The sequence below is a fragment of the Podarcis cretensis genome (genome assembly GCF_951804945.1).
Source record: "Podarcis cretensis genome assembly, chromosome: 15".
In the NCBI taxonomy this organism is placed as follows: domain Eukaryota; kingdom Metazoa; phylum Chordata; class Lepidosauria; order Squamata; family Lacertidae; genus Podarcis; species Podarcis cretensis.
The window spans coordinates 31,738,339-31,748,239 of NC_137185.1; the positions used below are offsets into that span (position 1 = coordinate 31,738,339).

The 9,901-nt window shown below is 44.2% G+C and overlaps 1 long non-coding RNA gene across 1 annotated transcript; it reads left to right on the forward strand.

Annotated features, from left to right (window-relative positions):
- The first annotated feature begins 4,326 nt into the window (after positions 1-4,326).
- Positions 4,327-6,785, forward strand: LOC307203571. Its single transcript, XR_013833299.1, has 3 exons — positions 4,327-4,923; positions 5,051-5,119; positions 6,306-6,785. It is a non-coding gene; the product is annotated as an uncharacterized lncRNA (long non-coding RNA).
- Positions 6,786-9,901: the final 3,116 nt, after the last annotated feature.

Consider the following 9,901-nt stretch of genomic DNA (forward strand, 5'->3'; position numbering starts at 1 on the left):
GTAAAATTGGCCATGCTGGCTGGGACCGTTGGAAGTCAAAGTCCAGCAAGTTATGGAGAGCCACATGTGCCTCCCCACTCTACTGTATAACCCTTTTTACATGGGGGGGGGGGGTTGGAGGGAATTAAGAAAAAATGTGCAGGTAAATCAATCCAATTATTCACCAAGTAGTAACGCAATTACAAAACTAAACATATTGTGCTACATGTATTTATTACGTCCAGACTCTCCTACAGTTATTCTGTCCCCCCTGTACACATTTTGAGTATAGGCCTAAGCATGAATACTACAGGCAGGCATGTTTGCCAGGGAGCTATGACTGGATGAGGATCATTGACACACTGCACCTTAGCAAGCCAGGTTTTTCATTGAGTGTGCATTCCACGGGGAGCCACAGCCAGCTCCAGCTCAGAGAATTATGGACATTTCCTCAGCAAAATGGAGCTGCTTTAAAGGATTTGGGTATCTTTCTCTATAGAGCTTTGGCACCAATGTAAATGAAGCAAAGCCTTGGTTTGCCTATACTCAGCTGTTTGAAACTGCTTGAAACTTCTTTGCAACACAATATAATCCCTTAAATCCTGAGCTACTAGCGTGCAGTTTGGTTCAGGGTTAAATTCAACATTCTAGGGTCCAAACCAGGGCCTAGTCTCACCTCCCACTCAAGAGAGGGAGGGGGAAAGGTGTAACATACATTCATTGTATTCAGTTCAATTGTTTGTCCTGCTTGCAGGAAACACCACAAAAACTGTGTGGTTCTGAAGCAAGGTGTCATGAACTGGCAGGACTTTGGGGGAGAGAATCTGGGAGAGGGGTGTAGCCAGGACTGGTGAGGCATCTAATCATAAGCCTGCATTTTTATCAAAGCTTATATTTTTGATCAGGGCCTGTATATTAAGATGAGCTTAAAGATTTTCAAATGTTTCATGCCAGGCAGAAGACCAGCTGCCTAAGAACCTTGGCAATGTTTATTCTCCTGGACAAGGGGGCCCCCTGATTTATAGCAGAAAACAATTCTCAAAGTCGTAAAAAGGGAATTACAGGCTGAGAGCGAGGACACTGACCTTGCATGTTGCAAAGTACAATTAAGCTGTAAGAGTGGTTAAATTAAGAGTTGGTAAATAGTAAAATAAAACCATGTGCCTCCCATTAAACTTGAGCCATATTTTCCTAAGGTTGAAAGGTCAAGAGCAGTGAAAAAGGCAACTGGCTTGGCTGGAGAAGATAGGTTTCTTCCTATCTTATTTTGAGGCTGGAAACTGTTCCTTCCTTTTTTACTTTGAGAAGGTTTATTCTTTTAAAAGGTTATTTATGTTATGTATTAAATATATTGGCTTAAATGTAATTATGCAAAGGATTTAGAAACTAAGAAATGTTAAATCCTTATGCTAGATTCTTATTTCATATAGTTGAAAGAGATCACAGGGGCCATCAGCCCAGCCCCCCTGCCAAGCAGGAAACATCATTAGAGCACACATATGGTTGTCAGGCCTTTGTTTAAAGACCTCCAAAAGAAGGAGATCTTTCAATGATGATGTGAACTCAAGATCCTTGACATCTGTTTAAGATAAAAATTTAAGATTAACCATTTGTTTTGGAGGGCAATAGGGCAAGGAGGGCAAGAGGTGAGCTGGTAATTAAGGTTCCTTGTTGAGACACATGTAAGATATATTACTACTTATTTGTCATTTATAGATAGAAGAATATATAGCTTTTTGTTTCCCATAAAAGGGCAAAAGGAAATGGGTGTATCTTTTGTGATTGGTTCTAGCAAACAGCCAATAGGAATTTCAACCAGGCTGATTGGACAGAGGCAGCCACAGGAGGAGCAAGGGGGCTGGATTAAGGAAATATAAGTGCTGGCCAGATTGGCAGGAGGCCAGGCCAGAGCTTGGTAACCATATACCACTGTGCCTCTCATTTATTTGTCTGACAAATAAATTATTATTTTAATTTCTCTTTTGCTGCGTTGAATATTTCATTCCAGCTAAGCGTTAACCACAAGCAGGGTGCTACCCTGGGACACATCAGGGCAAGCTGCAGATAGGGAAGGAAAGGTTAGTGTAGGAAGTACTCACGGGGTGACGGAAGATGATGAGGGGGTGGAGGTCAGGAACCAGAGCAGCAGGACCCATCACCAGAGCCAGGGGGGCCCTGTCTCCACATGGTGGGCTCTGAGGTGTAGGGAGCAGCAGGAAGGGTGCTCCAGGAAGCTGAGGCAGGCAAAGGCCCACAGCCCAGCTCCCTAGCTGGCCAGGTGGAGCTCACTAGCTCTGGGAGTGTGATTGCTCAGCTGGAGTAGACAGGTGAGGGTCATCTGCCTCATCAAGCCCAGATGCTGCAAGGGGCATGCAAAGTATAAGAGGGCAGCAGAGCTGAGAAGCTGTGTCTGCTCAGCTATCCATGTTGATGGACCTTGAACTGGATGTGCCTGGACTGCACTTTGGGTTTGACTCTAGACTGTTTCCTGACTGCTGGACTTGGCTACTTGGGCTGGCCTTGAACCTCGTTTCCTGACATTTGGATTTAGGACTTTGGACTTCGCTTGTGTGGATCGAGCCTCAGACTTTGTACTTTGGGTTTGACATACAGTCAAGTAAGCCAGAAACCTCTATCAGCTATACTGAGTTGTAGAGATTTCTTTCTATTAGGAGTCAGAGAACAAAAGTTTGAATTAGTAATCCACAATTTATGCATGAAAAGACAGCTGTTGCCTGATAACTTTCCTTTTGGAAGCCATCATTCCATATTCTATCCAGCCACAGGGTGGCGCTGCACAGGATTTGCTAAAATTGAAGACGTTTCCTTCACATGAGAGAGAAATTAGTAAGTTTGCCCTCATAACAAATAAATCAACATAACTATTTGAGTAAATTTCCCACTGCAATTCTACCTGTGTGAGAAGTGTAAGACAAGCAGGTAGCTTGTCCTTTGACAGAATAAGGGCAAATTAACCTTGCTCCTGAATATTATTATTACTATTATTATTCATTATTAACAACACATCAGTGTGGCTTATTAGGTCTGATAATATTGAGAATTTTGCCGCCAAAAGACACAAAAATCCCGCAAAATATAAAACATGTTATGAAAACTAAATGGAAGCTTATTGCTTATAAAGCAACTTCAAGTACGAAGTTTTCACTCGGCAGAAACTATGTAGTTTTTGGTATTACTTTGTGGAAAATTTGCAGGCCAATGAGGTTTAGCAGTTAGAATATGAAAAGGCAGCGGGGTGGGGGGTGGGGGGTGGGCAGATCCAGGTTTAAATCTCAACTCAGTGACAGTTAGCCCAGAGGGAGAACTTGGTCCAGTCACTGACAACCCATTCTCAAAGACTTCTTGTGATTATGCTAAATAGAGGACTCATGAAAGAGTGGGATATTTTTAATAATAAAATACAGACATAAAATTACATTTAGTTGATATATATGATGTTGTTTTTCATGTGTCTGGAGCCTCAGGCAAAGTGAGGACGAAAACAGCCCCCAGAGCTTATAGGGTGCAGGAATAATAGCATCTTAGAGTTCGAAGGAAACCAAGGGTCATCTAGTCCAACCCGCTGCAAATGCAGCCATCTCCACTAAAGCATCCATGACAGATGGCTATCCAATTTTTGCTTAAAAACCTCCAAGGAAGGAGAGTCCACCACCTCTCGTGGGAGACTGTTCCACCGCCAAACAGCTCTTACTGTCAGACAGTTTATTCCTCCGCAATCTCCTTTCTTGCAACTTGAAGCCATTGATATCAATTGGTGGCTACTCCATTAGGACAAATGGGGCATTGTTCCCCCCAAAAACTCAGCCCACCTCAGCTAGCCCCCCCTCCACACACCTGCATGCCTTCTTACTTAACAACCAGTCCAGGGAGCAGCCATTCTTCCTCCCCAGTCTCTCCATCCTTCAGCAGCCACCATCTGAAGGGTCACTTCACTCCTGATACGGCAGCCATGTTTTCCACTCCTTGGAAGAGTGGTCCGTTAATATGAATGGGGCCCAGCTTGCCCCCCCCCCACCTGCCTGTCTTCTTTTTTACAGTCAGTCAAGGGCGGTGGGTGAGGGGGCATGGCAGTCATCTTCCTCCGTCTCAGTGGTGCCATTATAGAACTCAACTGGGCAGAGGAACGGTGTGGAAGCAAAACTGAAATAAGTTGGCTTTGCCTGTCCTTGGTTCTGGCTCCACTTCCTCTTGGCCTGCCTCTCTCCGTGGTAAGAAGAAGAAGAAGAAGAGTTTGGGTTTGATATCCCGCTTTATCACTATCTGAAGGAGTCTCAAAGCGGCTAACATTCTCCTTTCCCTTCCTCTCCCACAACAAACACTCTGTGAGATGAGTGGGGCTGAGAGACTTCAAAGAAGTGTGACTGGCCCAAGGTCACCCAGCAGCTGCATGTGGAGGAGCGGAGACGCGAACCCAGTTCACCAGATTACGAGTCTACTGCTCTTAACCACTACACCACACTGGCTCACTGGGCACCAGCCGCCACGGTTGCCATGTCTACCCTGCAGGGGTGGGGAACCTGAGGCCCAGCAGCAGAATGCGGCTCCCTAGGCCTTTCTATGTGGCCCTTGGGACTGTCCCCAAGCCACGCCCCATCTCTCCAGGCCACACCCCCTCAGTGTCCCGACTTCGCAGCCTCCTTGAGTGTTTTTTGCCAGGCTGGAATGAGCCTACCTTGAACACTTGGTCATGCTTCTTGCTTTCCTAGATTGACAATACGGAGAGTGTATAAATGTTTGTAGAAACCAGCTTACTGTAAATATATATAAGGCCCACTTTGACCTCTGGCCCTGCCCACCACTGACATGTGGCCCCCACAAGATTGCACAGAAGGGAATGTGTCCCTTGGCCTGAAGAAAGGTTCCCCACTCTTGCGTTTTAAGGGACACACCAGTCTTCAAACACAGGATCAAAAGCATCGTGATGTATGTTTAGATATTAAAAACATTTTCTTTAATCAGTTCTTAGCAGTCTTATTGTGCTTTAGATGATTGTGGGCACATATAGTCTTCCTGTAATCATAACAAACTTATTAATATCTTTCTACTGCAGGATCAGGAAGGGGAAATGACTAGAAGGAGCATTGTGTGTCTGAATGTGTCTGAGATCATCGGTGCTGAGGTGAGATCTAAGACTTTATTTGGTCTTGTAGCTCCGGGAGGTGGGGGGGAGTGCTAAAAAGGGCCTTTGAGAAACAAGTTTAGATTGTCTGTGGGGTTGTTGGCATTCATTTATGCTGTCTGCTTTATTTATCAGCTAGCATAAGGCAGCCAGGTCTTTAATTAGAGAATGTAGCCTCATCACTGTCCTATAAAAGAGCTAATGTGAATGTTCTTTTGTTTCTTTTAATAGTGTTGTGATATCACGAACGTAATTAAAATAGTTGCTGCATCTGCCTAGCTTCAATAAGGACACCCTTTGCAGCTCTGTTGAATCACACATTTTATGAGCAACCGAAACACATCCTAGAGAAACTGAAATTCAGCATTTTTACACAGCCTATAATCATCTTAAAGGAGTGGTGGTCTCCTTAAGCATTGTTGTGCTTCAACCTGGTTTCATTTCAACCTGGGGTGGAGAGATTGAGTAGATATATGCAGGTTTGTGTATGTCTATGGAAGCCATTTTCCCAAATAGCCACCAACCATCCTCCTTCAGAACCTCCCTCCTATGCCTTGTAGCACCTACAGCCCTACACTTCAACTTGTCCAAAAGGCGACAACTGGATTAATGGCCAGCTGCCCTGGTTGTCAGTTCACTTCCAGGCCCTCACATTAGTACATAAAGCCTTAGCCCACAAATATCTAAAGCAGTGGTGGCCAAACTTGGCCCTCCAGATGTTTGAGACTACAATTCCCATCATCCCTGACCACTGGTTCTGTTAGCTAGGGATGATGGGAGTTGTAGTCTCAAAACATCTGGAGGGCCAAGTTTCCCCACCACGCATCTAAAGTCACCTCCTTCCCTACAGGTCCTCTCAGATGCTGAGCAGAAGGGGCCCTCTGGGTAGTTTTCCTAACCCTCAGAAGTTCCAAGGGGTGGCAACCTAGGAGATGGTATTCGGCCTGTAAAGCGAGATAAGCACCGCAACCCGAGAGTTGTCTGCGACTGGATGGGGGTCCTTTGCCTTTTTTTATGATGCAGTTAAAATATCTCTGCGTGTAGAAAATGAAACTAAAGATCGCTGAGGAGCAGAAACAACAGTACAAAGGACTGACCCACTCGCTGAATTAATTGATGGATTAATTGTCTACCCCAGGGGGAAGTGAGCCTTTTTTATTCTCTTTTGATATGTATGTATTTGCAGTTTTACCTGACAAACCTCTCCCGAAAGGTAACGGTTTGAAATACACAAGGGGGTTTGAAAGAACACTGCTGCTATCTCCTCGGTGGAAGGAAAAAATTCTGGACTGGAGCTACTTTGTTTTTGCAGAGGTACCAGCATTTTGGGAGATGGTGCGAGACTACGGAAGGGAACTCTGGATGGCTGCCCAGAGCTAATGGTGTCTTTTTGTCTGGGACTGTGGCGTATTATGGCTCCTGTTGGCAAAAGTATTTCACACAGAACTATGAAGACGAAAGTTTGAGCAGACCAGTGGTTGTAAACATAAATGAAAATTAAGTGAAGCATTAACATCAGAATGGTTTGTTCACTAATTAAGAAATGCAATGTGATATTAGATTATTAGCACTCCGTGAAATTCAGAGCTTGGGAAGCCACCCAAAGATACAGAATTTGGCATTTATACTTGGCTTTTTGATTGTATTGTAATTTGGAATGTTTTAATGTGGTTCTTTTTGGATTATTAAAATGGAAAACTTATTTATTAAGTTTTATTAAAAAGAAATAAATAAAATAAATACTCAATGACCTGCCTTTCAGATAAGTGGAAATGAAGCAGCTGGTTGCCATGGTGAAATTATGATGACACTGTCACTCTGTAGTGGCAGTGCTGAAGTCATAAGGCAGATTCAAGGGGAAATGCCTGCCACTTAACAGGGACCTTAGGTTTTCCAGTACAGTGGTACCTCGGGTTAAGTACTTAATTCGTTCCAGAGGTCCGTTCTTAACCTGAAACACCCCTTTAGCTAATGGGGCCTCCTGCTGCCGCTGCGCCACTGGAGCACGATTTCTGTTCTCATCTTGAAGCAAAGTTCTTAACCCGAGGTTCTATTTATGGGTTAGCGGAGTCTGTAACCTGAAGCGTATGTAACCTGAAGTGTATGTAACCCGAGGTACCACTGTACAGTGGTACCTTGGGTTACAGACGCTTCAGGTTACAGACTCCGCTAACCCAGAAATAGTTCCTAATTCACCCATTTTGTCCAGATCACTTTATTTAAAAGGATCCAGAGACCTTAAGTCAAAGGAACCAGTTTGTTTATCTCTCACAAAGGGCAAAATGAATAAATAATACCAATCCCTCAACTGCCAAAACAAACGGTCTTGCAGCACTGTAAAAACTAACAGATTTTGGGGAAACTCTTTAAAAATGGGAGGGCCAGGCAGGGTTTCTGAAGGTGCCATGGAGTCCACATGCCACACGTGTCACAAGGGGGGGGCGGTTCCCTCAGTCGTCATTTCTTTATTAACAAGGCCTAGTTTCCCCCGCCCTGTCTATGTATGGTCTCCTGTGATGGCACAAGCAGACATAGCAACTGAGGGAAAGAGGCAATGTCTTATTCTAGAATTTCAAACGCAAGGAGGGCAGGAGGGGGACATTTTTCAGCCCAGGGGCTGCATTTCTCTCCACACAACACGAGTCAAATCTTTGCACAGGAAGCTGTTCAAGGAATGACATGCAGAGAGAAAGCACCAAATCCAATCAAACCTATTAAGAAATAGGTTGTCCAACCCCCTGGAATGCAGGAAACTCAGCTGAAATTTAGGAAACGTTTGTATTTCTGCATGTGTTTATAGTACAGTATCCATATTGCTTATCAGAATATGCTAAATGGGGGGATGGACCTCAGCTGCACACCCACCTCCCTTCATTTTTGGGGGGGAGGTTCTCTCCCCCTCCCGCACCTACTATCTCCCCCTCCACTATCCCACTGGCATTGCATCCTCCCCCAGCCCCCCGAAAAGCTTGCTGCACCCCAAGGCATTTTGCACTCACCTGAACCCTTGCAAGGAAAGGGGCAGGGCACAATGGGAAGGGGTGGGGCGACCAGGCTGCTTAAACCACACCCCTTTCCCAACGGAAGCGGCATGGGGCGGGTCAGTATCCAGAACCCCTTCTCTGCTTCTCTTGAACGCTTTAATCCTTAGCAGTGGTGTCCAAACTTTTTTCAGAGGGCTAGATTTGATGAAGTGAAGGGCCGTGAGGGCCGACCAAAGTTGTTAACCTCTTTTTTTAGGACTGAAGTTGTTGAGCTTTCTTAAGGATTTTACCCTACAACCCCAGGAATAAACTGCCACAGAGACTGGATTAGGCCTCCGAAACGGACTTTGGACATGCCTGCTCTAGAGTCAACACTCTTAGCAAACCCAATGTTTTGTTTGAACACAGGATGCTGCCAAGAATGTGAGCTATTATCCTATTTTTTTAAAATGAGAATGAATAATGGGGACACATCCCATAAGCAGCTTTGGCCCATTGCACATGCAGGATTTTGGAAACTGCAGACTTGTGTCAACCTGCACGTGAAGTCTACCCTTCTTTTAGTTCCACACTATGCCTTCTATGTCATCCAAGTGGAAATGGCCATCAATATTTACTTTCCTACAGAAGTCCATTACAGTGACAGGACTAAATGGGGTGGAATGATATATGTGAGACAATAAGTAGCATCCCTGGGCCTTCTCTTCTTCAACTGTCACCTGGTAGTAGCCATTACAGCAGGTTGTCTCTGTGGGAGAGATGGTGAACAAAGCCCATTCAATCTGCTCTGCTGAAAAAACAGCTCCATTGTTCTTTCCCTAGCAGTTGATCATTATAAGAATGTTTAACTTTTAATGATTGGCGCTTGAATTCTTTTACCCTCCCTCTTTCTTCCATATCCCTTTCTCATCGAGTGTTGTTTTTTTTACAGTGTAACCCTATGGGCACAACCTGTCTTGTTTTAATTGATTGCCTACAGGTTTAGCTGTTTTTGGCTAAACAGTGAGATAAAATTGCTCTAAAGAAATATATAATATGCATCTCTAGTACAGGCGATATTGTTTCAATTAGTCAAAAGTAGTGAAAATTCACCCAAATATCAAAAATTTTCAACACATCTGCTGTGTTTGAAGACACTGTCTTCATACATGGAGGATATATGAAAATCTGAATTTCCAATGTAGCACTCTAAGGTTGGTGAACAACATAAAAAACAAAAGCCCTGAATTTTAAGAGCTTGACAATTGGCTAGTCTGAAAACATTTTAATCAGACTTCAGCAATTTGGTGCCTTCCAGATGTTCAGACTCCCATCCGTTAGGGATGGTGTGTGTTGAAGACCAGCAACATCTGGAGGGCTGAGGAATACCCCATGTTTATTCTCTGCTTTGTAATTACCTACCTGTAGTAACCTGCCAGTCCTGTTTCCTTTTGGCTTTATACCTGCTAGAGAGAAAGGTTGTAAGGCCCTAAACCATGCAGGACTTGGTCACGGGGGTCATCTGGTGGTGCCACGTACATCCAAGGTTCATTTGGCAGCCAGAAAAAGCATTTAGCATGATGGCACACACTTCCCAGTCAACAGTTGGCTGCTTTCAAGCCTTCTAGGAGTAGCGACACTGCTTTGTTTGCTTTTGTAGTTCTATATGGTAGAGATTTCTGAATATCAGTTATTTCATGTTGTTTTTAATATGCTGTATACCGTTTTGAAACCTTTTGTCATCAGATGTCCATACATGTTTGCAAATACATACATACATAAAGGATGGGGAGGCTATGGTATTTCAGACCCAATCCAA